The following is a 12,401-nucleotide window of genomic DNA, read 5'->3' as shown; positions in this document are numbered from 1 at the left end:
CCTGGGAACAGTCTCCAGGGATGGCTGGGGGAATCCCATCCAGCTCCTTGGCTTTCCTCCAGATCAAACACAAGTGAGGAGTGCCCCAGGGGACTACTGCCCCACTGTGAGCCTGGCTCTCTGCTCCCAGAGCTGGGAGAGGGCATGGTGGGAGAGGGGCTCTCCACATGGCAGCAGGGCAAGACCGCCACTTAAACACAGGCCATGGGAGAGCAGCACACTTGAGCTTCCATATTACTGGGCTCTCCTGCTTGATTTCTCTCCCTGTGGTCTCCCTGTAGACTAAAGATCTCAGAAGGCCTGCCTGCAGGAGCTCTTCCAGTCTCCACAACCAAACTGGTGAGGCCCAACAGCTGTTCCATCTACTCCTTTCCATTCCCCTCACCCAGAGTTAGACAGGTCCTACCAATAATGGGCTAAATGTCCCTTGGTGTCCCACTACCTTCTCCAGACACATGGTGTCCAGGGGTCTGGACCACTCATTTTAGCATTTAGAGCCCATAGGGTCATAAATAGTAGATCCAGAAGGGGCTTTAAAAACCATCTCGTGTAACTTCTTCATTGTATAAAATGAGAGGCTAAGAACCAAAGATATTAAGAGACATGTCAAAGGTCACACAGCTTATCTCCAGCCTGACATGAATCTGTCTGGGCTCTGCAGTACGATCGTATAACTCCTGAAGAAAAAGGCCTGGATTCCAATGCAGCATGCTACCGGGCATTCATTAAACAGTGGGCTCAGCTCATGCTTGCTGATGGACAGATGAATCACCAGGGAGGACTCAGCAGTGAGAACAAGCACCTGTCACCACGGGGCCCTGCGCATACCCAGGAGCCTCTCTGGGCCTCTCTGGGCCTCTGGCCTGGAACTGGAACCACAATCCACACTGAGTTTGGCCTCACCTGAGAAAGGGCAAGAACAATCCCGTACTCCCAAGGCTTAACATAGACCCGGGTACAGAGTACCACTCAGTGACAATGGGCTGTCAGAGCGAAAACAGATGAACCTCTGGGGGTGGGGCTCCCTCCCCCCGCTTCTACCACAGACCCACACTGCTACCCTTGATTCCACACGTAAACAGAGTTAGCAAGCCCTACGACCAATGAGCTCAATGTCCCTTAGTGTCTGTCAGGATTGCAAGTCAGAGGACCACAGTGTGAGCCTCCATTCTTATCACCCCTGGAGGCTTACAACTTGGGCTGCCTTGCACTCTGACAACCGTACCCACTGCCATCACTATACCCCCAACCTCTAAATCTACCCCCTCCCCCTGTGCTGGCCAGCCCAGCCCTGCCTGTAAGTGAAGGCTTGTAGAAGTAAAAATACAGATCATCATCTAGGTGTTGGTTTCCATAACAGCTGGTAGCTCTTCCCAGAGTTGGCCAAACAAAGATACGGGTAACAAAGACAATGGGTTCTGCTGGTTCCTTTAAAGAGATTCTCAGGAGAGGAATAAGTGGAGCTTGGGCCCAAGCAGCTCTCAGAACTCCAAGGTGCTTGCTTTGTCTCCAAGAGCCTAAAGAATGGAGCCCTGTTGTAAAAGTTAGACCTGGGCCACCCTATTTAATGTGAAGGTGGAGATATCCACCGTCCCTTCCTGGACCCCACCCCCATAGCCACTCTCTCAGCCCCAGCTCCTCTCACTGTCAAATGATATAAAAATGTCCATTCCAGCTGCTTCTTGAGGTTGAGAGGATTAAATGAGAGTGTGTCCGGGGAAGGGCTTTATTAGGAAAGAAAATTAATGTGTGCCATGAGCTTACCATGTGCCTAGCACTTTCAGATACTCTGTTCCAGAGTTTCCATAGCACTCCTATGTGCTTTGTATTATTATGTTCCTAACCATATCTCCAAGAAAACAGAGGCTCAGAGAGCTTAAGTGAGGTTCCAAAGACACAAAGCTTAGCAGTAGTAGAACCAGGGTGAGAACCCAGAATATGACTCCAAAGCTTGTGTTTCTTCTCCCAACACCACACTATCTTGACAAAAGAAGTGTTGCTCTTGATGAAGAGGCCAGTGAGTCTTCAGACAGAAAGTCTGCCCTCATGCCCACTGCTATTGCTAGGACCCATTCATTTGCCCAGGAAAGCCATCAGGCAAGTCAAAGCCAATACCCTCTGCTGTCTTGAGACCCAACAACACAAGGGCAATTCGGGGCCCAAGCCCTCCCAGTGTGTGCCTTTGCTGCCGGGTGGTGGCTTGGTGGTTTCAATGACTGCGTAATCACGAAGCAATCGGGTTGGGAGGAAACAGAGATTCATGGAACTTTGGGCTGAAGGGGACCTGTGAGAACGAAGTCAAGTTCCTCATTGGATAAGTGAGGAAACTGACACCCAGAGGTCAGTCACTTGTTGAAAGTCACACAGTCAGGCAGGGGCCAGGTCTAGAGCAGAATCCACCATGCTCCAACTCCCAAGTTCAAATTGTTATTCTCACCACCATCCCAACCACTCTGATGTCAGCTTCACAGACCCTGAGAGACCCAGGTATGGACTTAAAATCTCTACTCACTTAGCTTAGGAAAAGCAGGGATGGTGGGCAAGAGAGTTCTGTTGTAGTCAGGAATGGAATTAGTCGGTTTGCTTCATGCAGAGTCATTAACCTAAGTTCTACGCATTGAGAAGCCAACGGGAAAAATCCCTCAGTCACCAACCCAGGGAAGCCTAGATGGTACCCAGGAGGCAGTGGTGGCCCACTTGACTCCCTGATGTGCCTAGGGAGGAGCTGAACTTCTAACTCTAGTTCAGGTTGGCCCCCAGCAATCCCTATGAGCCCTGTGACCTGCAGGGTCTCGAGTTCCACCCTCCCCCTCCAGCCCTGCCTCGCCAGAGCTCACCCCCACCCTTGCACTGACCCTGTTGAGAGCTCTCCTCCACCCACTCAGCAGCACCCTATCCCACTTGTGCTTCCTTTGCTCCAACAGCTGATTCGTGCCCATTTTCGCGGCTCCACCGTGCATCCCTGTGTCACCCCTTGGGTGTTTCTAGGTTGAGTGTGTCCACCCGCAAACTGCCCATTGCCTGAGGACAGAGTCTGTGTGTCTACTTCCACCTTGGCCCTGGCGGGGGTCAGCATGCAGCGGGCAGTGCCAGGCCACAGTGTGACTGGCTGTCCAACAGCTGTTGATGGTGCCAGGGACCCGTGAAAGGCCCCAGGCCACGCACCCGGGGAAGTTGGGTAAGCCACCGACTGGATCCCCTGCCCAAAATAACATGGGGAGGGAGAGGAGCCTGATTGAGTCTCAGCTGTATGAGAGACACTTTACAAATGCTCTCTCCGCAATTCTTTGAGGTTTATACTTTTGTTTCTCCCTTTACGGGTGGAAAAGCTAGATCACAAATGTTAAGTAACATGTCTAAATTCTTTCACTTAGAAACTAAGAGAGCTAGGTTCTCAGGACAGTTTTATCTGAGGCTAAGCCCATACTTGGCACTCTTTCCACAGCCGGCAAGCTCCTGGAAGACAGGGACGTTGTGGCTACATGCTTTTGTCCTGTTTGGTGTTATGGCTTGTAGTCTCAATGTCTAGAACTGTACCAGGCTTACATACAGGAGACTTGCTATAACTATTCGCTGGACCAAGGAACAAAGGAATGAATGAAGACCATGCTGTCTCTCCCCGGCAGGACAGGAAAAGGACTTGTGAAGTCAGGTTCCTAGGCTTTATTTCCAGGAAACTTGGGCAACGATTTGTTCCTTCTCTCCAACCCGAAAAGTACCCAAAGAACCCAAAGTTCCTTCAAAGGCCGCGTGGAGAATGGGTGGGTTTATTAGGCCTAGGATAGGACTGGGAGGGAGAGTATGAGCTGAACACAAAAGACCAGATCTTAATGAAGTGGGGGAATTTAAAAGTGTTCTCGGTGCTCTGTGACCCACTGATTCTGAGGCCGCTCGGGCGGATCTGACCTCTGCCAACCCTGGGGGTTCCCTCATCCCCCACTGGATTACCCCCACTGCCTTGCCTGAGCTGTACTGAAATTGGCCACATTCCTATTAAGCAGAGAAACTAGCAGTACCACCACCCACTCCAGCCCCATCCGAACCCTCAAAAGATCCTGCTCCGGGCCCCAGGGCCAGCTGCTTTTCTCCACATTCCAGCCAAAAATAATATGAGAACGAAGCTGTTTGGTGGAGACTTAATCTAATCTTCATTGCTTCAGTTTTAAAATATCCTGCCTGGTTTAGGGTTTCTTATTACACACAGGGATGTGTTTTTAGTGAGATAGGTCTTAGCAGAAACGGCCTTCTTGTAATTAGAAACCCAGTCAGGCAGGGCCTGCGGTGAGGCATCCAAGCCAAACAGCAGATCCCCCTGAAGACAGCACGTTTGCAGCAGCAGCTCTTCCTGAGCTGCCCGAGGGCTTGCTCCTCCCTTACTCCTGGGGGTTCTGGAAGGAGCGAAAGCTCCAGCTCTGGGAGAAGGACTGTGCCTTGGATAACAGCAAAACTGTTCTGGAAGGAGTGAAAGCTCCAGCTCTGGGAGAAGGACTGTGCCTTGGATAACAGCAAAACTGTTGCTCCCTCTACCTCCACCCTGCGTCTCCCTGCTCTCACCCCCAATCAGAACGGAGACTATGATGTTGCTCAAGACCGCTGGAGGAGGATGTGTGGAGGAAAAAATTGTCCCAAGACGTCCCCACGGACGAGGGAGAATTAAAGGCAGGCATTCCACTGGAGCCACGTCTCCAGTATCAAGGCTAGCATTGAAATATCAGGCATGAGAAGCGGAGGAGACTCAAAGTACGGATACACTTTTGTGTAAGTGCTGGGTCTAACTTCTTGGGCTTTCTGGCCCAGAATCTGCTTTGATCTGCCAGCATGGAGACTGCTAAGTGAGGTTCAAGCTGCGGCTAGCTCCGGACCGGGCGCCCATCCCCCCAGCTTGACCAGATGTCACACACCAGTCCAAGCTCAGGCCTCTTCTTTCCGCTGGCACAAAGGGAAGGGGCTGGATGTCCAATAAGTCAGATTCTGTGTTTTATCGGATGCTTGGAAGCTCTTCCAGGTAGCACCACCGGGGAGAAGCCCCACTCGTTCCCCCAACTTAACTGCCCCTCCTGATGAAGTGCAGGTGGGCTTGGGGATTGCAGTGGGATTTTCAAATTCTAGGATGTAAAGAAAAGCGGGCAATTGGCCCTTTGGCCCTCAGTCTCAGAACTCCTGAGAGTTTCCGGGGAAAGGCTCTGGATCAGGCAGGGAAGGAAAACACAGGGAAGAATGTGACTGCTGCTCAGAAGCCTCTCTTCGTTTCCTTTATTATTTAGAGCACACCCACGGTGGGAGTCAGGGAGTCATTCGAGATTCGCCCCTCCTGGCCTAACAAGGGATTCCTGTGATACATTCCACTTTACAGATGAAGAAACCGAGATCCAGAAGCTAGGGGACCCGCAGGAGTCATGCAGCCAGACAGTAACAAAGCAGAAAACCGCCACCCCCCCCCCCCATTTTCGGCTTAAACACTAGCTCAGCATGCTGACCTGCCAACCTTGATTATCTCCTTCCTCCCTTTCCCACCAGGTATTAGATTTAATTAAATTAGCAGATCCCCATCGCAACAAGCCTGGCCATGCAGCCTGGCCAGAACCCAGCCAGGGCAGCTACTCCCTCTGAATTCTGCTTCTCAATATAATTCAATCTTCAAGAAGTCACAGATCGCATGTGAAGTGTTTTTATACAAAGCATGGTGTGTTGGCTAGAACCAAGGCTGCCGGTGGCTCACGATGATTTCATTTTCCGTATAACTTCCTCTGCTTTTCCTCCGTGGCATCGCTCCGCCCTCTCCACACTCCGATCTGCATCTTGTGTGATCCAGACACTTGGCTCCGCGTGCAATTGCATCACACGTTTATATATATCTTGCAGCATCGCAGTCCTTGTGCCACACAGCATCAGAAAAAGGAAAACTTATAACAGCATTTCTCACCTTCCCCGAACTAATTTAGAAAATGTGCTTTAAATTAAATAAATCAGGAACAAAAGTCTGAAATTGGAGATAGAATTTCGGGGGGGGGCACTATTAGCAAGGAAATCTTGCAACATGTTGGAATCCTATAAATTTTATAGGTTGTTTCTTTAATAAAAACAAATTCAATTGCTAACAACACAGTATTATTAAGCCGCTAACGTTTAAAAATCTAATTTGGCCTGCTCTGCGGCTGTTTATGTTGCATTCACCCAGGGTAAGGAAGTCAGGATGATGGGTTTGGTTTGGTTTCTAAACCAGGCTAATGGAGCCCCCTTTAAAACCCAGCCTTTTGCTTTCTAGGCATGCCTTGGTCCCTAATGAGTTACAGTCCCAGGTTGAAGATGGACATGGCAGACAGAAATTTAACACACACTCTGGTGCACCCATAAACATCAAGGCCAAGGGAGAGGAGGTATGTTTCCAGTTAAGTTAAAACTCCATGAATTCAGGATTCTCCACTCACAAGATAGTAATTCTCCTTATTTCATCACTAACTTACTTCAAATGTGTTTATACAATTTATTGCTACTGAACTTCCAGGCAACTGGTGTAGAGTTAATGAAACCCAGCTTGGAGAAGCTTTGAGCTTTGAACAACTAACCACAGTTTAAATGGTTATGACATGCGGTCAAAGCCACAGCCCAGCCCCACTGCAGTTTCTGTGTTAGGACCTAGTCAAAAACCTTGTCCTCTCACCTTTTGTGCCAAAGAGATTGAAAAGGGGAAAAGCGCTGAAAAATAGCCTTCCATGTTTCTTCTCAAGGTTCCCAGCCTTTCTCCCTGACATTTTAACACATCTGTCTTACTAAATGCAAGGCAAAGCCCCTTCCCCCAGCCACAAGTAAATATTTTAGTTGCAGCTTGAATTGGCAGCCATTTGAAATCCTGAAATCCAGTTGGAGTTTAATTGAACAGGGTCAGGCCTACATAAAGTGGTGCTGAGACAGGGTGTAAGGGGCACTTAAAGTCAGACTCAGTGGAAGTCCAAAAGGCAGTATCAGACGGCACAGGTGACCCTGGACTGGGAAAGAAGTAAACTCCTTTTTCTGAATTACTTGGACATTGATTTTTTATTACTCCTCATTGTCACATGGCGTCCTCCCCCAAGCTCTGTCCATGTGGGAACTCCAGGAGCCTACTTCTTTTTAAACAGACCCATTTTGGAAGAGTAAAGGGGAGGTACTGGCCTTGCCACCGCCGCACATAAAAGCCCCTTTTGAAAGCAGCACTTTCATTAACTTAAAGCAATCTACAGACTTAAAAGCATGGCGCAGTAAACTCCCAGAAAGGATCATAAAACAGCCAGTCTCAAGTTGGGTACCCTTCAGTGCAATTTGCACGAGGCCTTTTACTGTGAGCAGTGGCTGGGCCCATCTCCCTCCAGTAACCCCCTGCCCCTTATTCTGAGCAGCTTCTCTTTCTCTGGGCTTTCATGCCTTTCGCGCTCACAAAGGGGAGGCGGTGACTGGGGAGTCTCCGTGGGGTCATGGCTCCCTCCCGCCCTCCGGCTCCCGGCAGGAGAGCTCACGAATGCCGAGCCTGCAAAAAAACAGCCTTGGAGCTCCACCGCCCGCCGGGCAGTAGCGAGGGCCCCGGCGGCCACTCGTTGATCTAGCGTCTTCTGAGTCCCGGAAGCGCCGACTGGCTGCCTGAGCGAGGGGTGCGAGGGGCGCGGAAGGCTGGGACCATGCGCTCACGATTGCAAAAAGGAAATTTCAAATCTTCCTCTCGTACAGACCCTTACACACTTCGCTTCCCTAGTTGGCCAGAGGGATAACCTCCCTCTCGGGTTGGGACTTCTCTCCCACCAGCCGAGCTAGGCCTGAGCCATGAGGATAGAGTGCGGTTGCGGGGTGCAGCTCCAGTGGGAGACCACGAGTTCAGGGACAGGAGACGCCCTTCCCTCTCTCTAAGGCTGTGAGGCCTCTAGAAGGCCGTAATGACAGGGTAGGAGAGAGGGCTAGGGGCTAGGGCTTTGCGTAATATAGCGTGTGTTTGAACACCATCATTTCCTCAGCTTTGGGGAAGGGAGGGTCGCCTAGATCTGCCTAAAATGTGAAGCTTTTGGCTTCCACCAGTTGGAGAGCACTCGAAATCCGAAAAGTCAACACGCTAGAGAAGTCCCGAGACAAGTGGGGGTGAGGGCAGAAGACCCAGAGCGCCCCCGTCTCCCAGGCTGAGCACCCAGGCCACCTGGCTTATAGGCTCCCGGCCGCGCCGCGGGCGAAGAAGCACAGGCAGCGCCTGCGGATCTAGAGCCGGCGGCTCCGACCAGGACGCTGGAGTTCGAGCCCGCCTTGCCCTCGGCCGCAGCCCGGACTCCCCGGGCGCGATGCGGCACCGCGCAGCTAGCGCCCCCTGAGCAGGCCTCGGTCCCTGTGGGCCACCCGTATCCGCCCGCCGCGCTGTGCCCGCAGCCCCCCAAGTGGCTTTCAGAGCCCGCAGAACCACCAAGGTCGGTCCTCGGATCCACTCCGAGTCCTGCGAGGCTGCCCTGTCGCTTCACCCAGACGTCTCTTCGATTTGTCCGCTTCCTGGAATCTTTCTCCTAGCACCGGGTCCAGCGCGCCTCAAGTCCTCTGCTCCAGATCCACTTTCGGGGAGAAGCAGCAGAAATTCGGGGCTTGCCTGCCATGGCTCGGATCAACTATTTTCATCGCCTGCCTAGATGTTTTTCCGCCCACGGAGCATGGGGAACCGCTCACGCGACCCTCCCCAAATTTAAATAACCTCAATCCCAATAAAAAGCCGCGATCCCGTGGCAAAATACTAAAAACACCACCCGTTCCGCCGAGTCCAGCCTCAGAGGTAACCCCAGGCCCCAGCTCCTATCTCCTGCCCCCTGCTCTGGCCAGGGGTGTAGATCCGATCCCTAAGCTACTCAGCAGCCCTTCAGTCCCGCTTCTGAAAACAGCCTGAATCGTACAACCCAAACTCGAGCGTGTCCCTAAAGCCCAGCCCTAATTCAGGGCTGCTGCACCACCACCAGCCAACCCCCCCACCCCGCCCCACTGCCATTCCTAACCCGTGTCCCCACCGCTCAAGAACCCTGGGCTCTCGCGCCCAGAGCCCCCGGAAAAGACCTCCCGCTTCGCTCGTTTCTTCCCCGGGTTCGGGAGTCAGGAGAGTCCCGTCCGCCCAACCCGAAAGAAACGCAAACTTTGCGCGGCAGACTCGGGACTCTGCCCCATCCCCCCCAGCTCACGGCTCTTGGGAGCTTTCCGTCCCCCCTTTTACGAACTCGTGTCCTTGTTCTCGGGCCAGGAGGGCTCCCGATTCCCAAACCTCGCCTTGGGCCCCTACGCCTCCCCGACCTCGCCAAAGACTCCCAACAATCCGCGGAAAGCCAGTTACCCTACAAATCGCTTCTCCCGGGGCGAGGGTCTCTGAGCGTGGCCCATGGGAGCCGGGTTGCCCTAACTCAGAGCTTGAGTTCCGCTGTCCCCACCGATCCGCCTGCAAAATCCCACTCGCCCTGGCTCCCCAGGCCGGGCGGGACGCGGCCGCGGCTCCTCCGCTCGGGTCACCCGGACTGAGGCTGGGGCTGCCCCTGCTCGCAGCCGCCCATAAGGCAGCTCCAGGCCAGTGGCGCCGAGCAAGCGCCCGCCCAAAGGGCGCCCGAAGCCGGGAGCAGGCGAACGTAGAGCCGGCCCGCGGTTCCCCGCCTCGCCCGCGGAGCGCCCAGCCCCGAGCCTTCTGCAGCCGGGCTCCCGCCCGCGCGCCCGTCCCTACTCTCGGGCCCCCCGGCTCTAGCGGCGCACCGCTCCCCGCCCGCCCGCTACGGTGTCTCGGGCCCGCGGCCGTCCGAGTACGCAACCCCGCTCCTCACACCCGCGGACAATGCGCGTTCGGCCACGGGCCCGAGCGGGGCGAGGCGGCGGCGGCGGCGGCGGCTGGGCTGCGCGCGGGCCGGGCCGGGGCTCGGGCGGGCCGCGCGGCTCCGGCCGCCTCCTTCCCCGGCCTCGGCGCCACTCGCGCTGCTTCGCTCCGCGCTCTCCCGGCGCTTCCCCAGCTTCTCTCTGCACGCTCCCGCCGTCCCTCTCTGCTCCCTGCCTCCCTCCTCCCTGCTGCCTCCCTCTCTCTCCTCCCTGCTGCCTCCCTCTCTCCCTCTCTCCTCCTTGCCCTGTCGCAATGAATAATACTCTGGCTTGGGGACTGGAATAAAACACACGCGCTCTGAGGCAGCCGCCCGCAGCAGCAGCAGCCGCCGCCGCCGCCGCCGCGCCGCCGCCGCCTGCAAAAGCGTCTCTGACATGGAAATGAATGACAGCTTACCTGATGCCAATCTTCATCAGACTGACACCGGCGTGACAACACAGCCTATACTTCCCAGCACTGCTCGGGACGTCAGCGGCACAGGGACCCGCCCCCCGGAGCCCCCCCCCCCCCTCACACACCTCCCCTCGCCCCACTCCCCCTCTCTCCCCACCCCCCTCGCCCCCACCCACTCCCGGCCCGGCGCTTCCAAGTCGGAGCCGCAGCTGGAGTGTCTCCCTCTACTGGAGGCTTTTCTGAGACGTCGGCGCGGGCCGGCTCCTGCTGGCGGGAGGCAGAACCGCGCTGGAGAGGAAGCCGCGGACCGCGAGCCCGCCGCGGACCGCGGGACGCGGAGGACCCCCTCGGAACGGGGGACATCCACACCACCCCCACGCCACGTCCTCTCTGCACACCACCGAGGCCGACCGGCACCACCTCCTGGGCTCGCGGGATGGCGAGGAGGGGAAATTCCGTGCACCCCGAGAGAGCTCCCCCGAAATCATGAAACTTAAAGCTGGCGAGGAATCCTTCCCTCCACCACCACTCCTTCTCCCCCCCACCCCCACCCCATTCCTGCCTGATGGCCTCATTTTTATGATTGCATTTGAATAATTCTCATTACCCTGGCCCCAGAAAAGGTGCTCAGATGACACTCTGGTTAGTTATTCCTATTCTCAAGAGCTTTTTTCTGCTGTGGGCTTCCTGGGGCGTTTGGCTCACCGAGGGGGAGACTGTAATGGGGTGGGGCAGCAGGAGAGATAAAAGGGTGTAGAGGCTTTGTCAGTAAATCACCTCTTTGCAAATGCCTGGCAAGCCTATTCTAAGCCACTGCTATTTTCATTTTAAAAAGTCCCAGAGTTCTGGGGGTCGGGTGGTGTAATATAAAGGGAAGGACCAGCAGGGCTGTTTCAGCCTGGGCCTGCTAGGGTGGCTTCCTTCTACTTCAGGGAGGAAATTCACACGGGTGCCCTCTATGAAGACCAGTGCAAGCTTGCATGGTCATACATGTGCTTTCTTTCATCCGGAAAATATTACAGTCCTACTAAGTGCCAGGCGTAGGCACCCAGCCACCTACAGATGCAGGCTTGCTTGCTTCCACAACTTAGCACATGGCCCTCGGCATCAAGGGAAAAGAGAACCCCTTCCCCCTTGACATTCGCTCCTTGCTCCCCCATAGAGGAGCCAGTTAAGCCACAGTCAGGCAGCGATTGATCCTCTGACCCCAGAGCAGGCAGGGGGCCTGGATAAAGCCTAGACAAAGACACTGATGTAAGCAAGGAAAGCAGAAAGTGAAACCCAAGCAGGCCAGGTTTTCAGTAAAGAATCTGACCCAAGAAGTTGAAGGCTGCCCCTTCCCTCTTTGCAGGCCTCTGGGTCGCTCTTCATCTGGCTCCATCCCGAGCACGGATGAGAGCTAGTAGCATTCCATGGCTCCGAGGAGGCAGCTGAGACCTTTTCCACATCCTATCCCAGATACACTAGGTGCTCTTTGTCCAGATTTCCCCAGTACCCCCCAAATTCAACTGCCAAAGTTGCTTGTGAAAGAAAGTCTTCACTGAGAGCCCTCTTTATAGATGGAGTTAAATGCTCTCACCTTCACGTGGAACCTCCAAAGACTTCACTAGGTGGATTTATGTCACCCCAGCCTCTGATCTGTGGTCAGAGACTCTGGCTGCTGACAGCATAATCGCTATTATATATTATACATTGTATAATAATATAATAATAATGAATGCACTTGCCCTTTTTATGTAGTACAGAAGCGGCCAGATTCTCCAACCCAGAGGCTGGAGGTCAGGCTGCCATAAACTCTCAGAGGGAAGCCCTCTTCGGATGCAGGAGGGGGAGGGGAGATCCCTTTGCCCCTGCCCAGGACCCCTGGAGGGAAGGTTTTTTCTCTTTCTCAGGGCTCCTAGTGAGTTGCTGTAACCTGCAGAGTCAGAGGGGAGAATCGGGCTGAATGCAAATACTTAACCCCATCAGAGAGGTGTCAGTGAGCCATAAATAGGACTGCAGGCAACAGCCATGCATCACTGAGTCACACTTGTCACACCCCTCATTTCCTGAAATCTAGTTCTGTGCCCAACTCTTTCTTGATACAGATCCATTGCTATGAGCTGTTAATTTTTGGAGTCTTTTAAAATACCGTGATTCCTACTAATGCCCTTTTGATGCCTTA

The 12,401-nt window shown here is 54.1% G+C and overlaps 1 protein-coding gene across 3 annotated transcripts in view; it reads right to left on the bottom strand.

Annotated features, from left to right (window-relative positions):
* Window positions 1-10,332, bottom strand: part of PKNOX2 (PBX/knotted 1 homeobox 2) — a 256,654-nt gene extending 246,322 nt beyond the window's left edge. For 2 of the 3 annotated variants that reach the window (XM_082682727.1, XM_082682729.1), the window contains exon 1: window positions 10,241-10,332. The gene's annotated coding sequence lies outside the window, so the exon portion shown is untranslated. The remainder of the gene's footprint in view (window positions 1-10,240) is intronic. The other variant, XM_082682728.1, reaches the window with a different exon arrangement.
* Between the last annotated feature and the right edge of the window lie 2,069 nt (window positions 10,333-12,401).

The sequence above is a fragment of the Mustela nivalis genome, assembly GCF_964662115.1.
Source record: "Mustela nivalis genome assembly, chromosome: 9".
Lineage (NCBI taxonomy): Eukaryota > Metazoa > Chordata > Mammalia > Carnivora > Mustelidae > Mustela > Mustela nivalis.
This window is presented reverse-complemented; position numbering and strand designations above follow the sequence as displayed.